This window comes from Tasmannia lanceolata, unplaced genomic scaffold (assembly GCF_043159265.1).
Source record: "Tasmannia lanceolata isolate RefF3 unplaced genomic scaffold, GAP_Taslan_0.1 ptg000054l, whole genome shotgun sequence".
NCBI lineage: Eukaryota > Viridiplantae > Streptophyta > Magnoliopsida > Canellales > Winteraceae > Tasmannia > Tasmannia lanceolata.
The window spans coordinates 1,752,621-1,754,681 of NW_027518731.1; positions in this window are offsets into that span (position 1 = coordinate 1,752,621).

Consider the following 2,061-nt stretch of genomic DNA (forward strand, 5'->3'; position numbering starts at 1 on the left):
TGTCTTCCAATCCCCAATCCAACAATCTCCCTTCTTCGCGGGATAACCATGCACAGCCCACTCAGCATGGAATCTGAATTAGCTCTTGTGCTTAAGGATTGCTATATGGAACACATATATCAAATGGTTTCTCCAAACACCCTGCAATTCCCGGGGCACAATAGAGATGATATGCAAAATATGGAAACTTAGATGTATATATATTATTCCTGTATTTCTTCTCTCCTGTTAAACTTATGTGGTATGGAGGGCAAGACACAAGGTTATTCGGCCGGCACCAGCTTGTTGTCTCTTGATTCGGCACCTTTGTGATATCATAATTTCACCTCCTTTCTTGAACCATGACACTTTGTAGGGCTTGGGGTGACGTTCACATTTGAGCTTTAACCTATCAATCATAGTCTTTGATGCCATGTTTTCATAACTGCCGGAATCAATCATCAAAATACATTTGTTCCCATAAGACAAGCAATAAGTTCGGAAAATATTATGCCTTAGCCACTGGTCATCTTCTTGAACTGTCATCACCCGACGAATTACAAGACTTTCAGCATCACAATCTGGTTCACAATACTCCTCTTCTACTTCTCCATCGGGTTCCTCATCATAAATTGGTTCTTTCTCCTCTTCCAGAAATCCCTCTTCGGCAAGGTTCACTTCAGCCCTCTTCATTGGACATTCATAAGATCGATGGCCCGGTTCTCCACATCTAAAACATTTGTTTGAGGAAGAGACACCTTTACCACGTTCCCTGTTTCCTCCCCCATCACGTGGGTTTGGACGTTCAAAAGTAGGTGCAGAATTCCTCTGTCCTCGCGCAATCGCCTTTTCTTTAAAACTTTAGAATTTTCACCTCTTCTAAAGGAGCTCCATTTATACTTATCTTCTGCTTTGAGTGCCATTTGATATGCCTCTTCAAGAGATTGAATAGAGTGCAACATTAGTTCACCACGAAGACTAAATTTCAAACCACTTCTATATCGAGCAACAAGTTGGTCATCACTTTCGTTCAAATTGATTCGAGTCATTAACTTGTAGAACTGCTCTGTATAATCGGCTACCGATTGATCATTAAGCTGAAGCAATTGATGAAACTTACTGTAAAGTGTTTGAGGGTAGTCCAGCGGAAGAAACTTCTCATCTAACTTCAATTTCATTTCTGCCCATGACCTAATCCTTGGAACACCTCGTCGATCTCGATTTCATTGGTATTGTTGCCACCAAACAAGAACATGTCCCTTCAATTTTGTAGCCACGAATTGCACCTTCCTCTCGTCAGAGAGATCCTTCCACTCAAAGAATGCTTCCAAAGAGGCGATCCAATCACAATACTCATCCGGATTGAGTTTTCCTTCAAAATTAGAAACATTAACTTGAATGCTTCTATCCGATCCTTCAAGAGCTCTAGCCAGGCGTTCCATATTCCATCGATCATTTTGTGGGGCTGCTGAAGTTTCAACGGAACTAGATGAGTCACCATTTTCATTCATATTCATCTTTTCACGACCAAATGATGCACTCCTACTTCGGGGAGAAAAGGGTGCCGACGCTCGTTCTAAAAATTCATTCACCATTTGTCGAAGCTCTTGATTAGATTGACGGAGTTCGGCAAGTTCAGCTCGCACATCATCATCATAAATTTCAGTAATTGGTCGTCCACGGGCTCGTCGTCCACGCCGCATTTTATAAGCTTGAAAAATGAAGGAAATTCGGATTTGCAGTTTCCTCCGTCGGCCTTTAGTAAAACGCTAATATCTCCTTGTAGAAAACTCTGATTTTCGATCCGTTTGTTGCGTTGGAAAGTAGACTCGATGAACTTTCTGTTGGTATATGACTTGCTTAGATCAGACACCAATAACCCCTTCAAAAACAGCACGAAACAGACCCCAACTTTCTGGACTGCAAAATTCTGGATTGTGAACAAAGTGCGCCACAGGTTCTTGTAGCTCTGATACCACTTTGACGCAGGCCGAAGCTCACATGGGATGGCTAAGATCAAAATGATCTGAACCAAGAAGAAATGATAGTTCCGGAAATTCTCAACCGGAGGCAACGGACGTC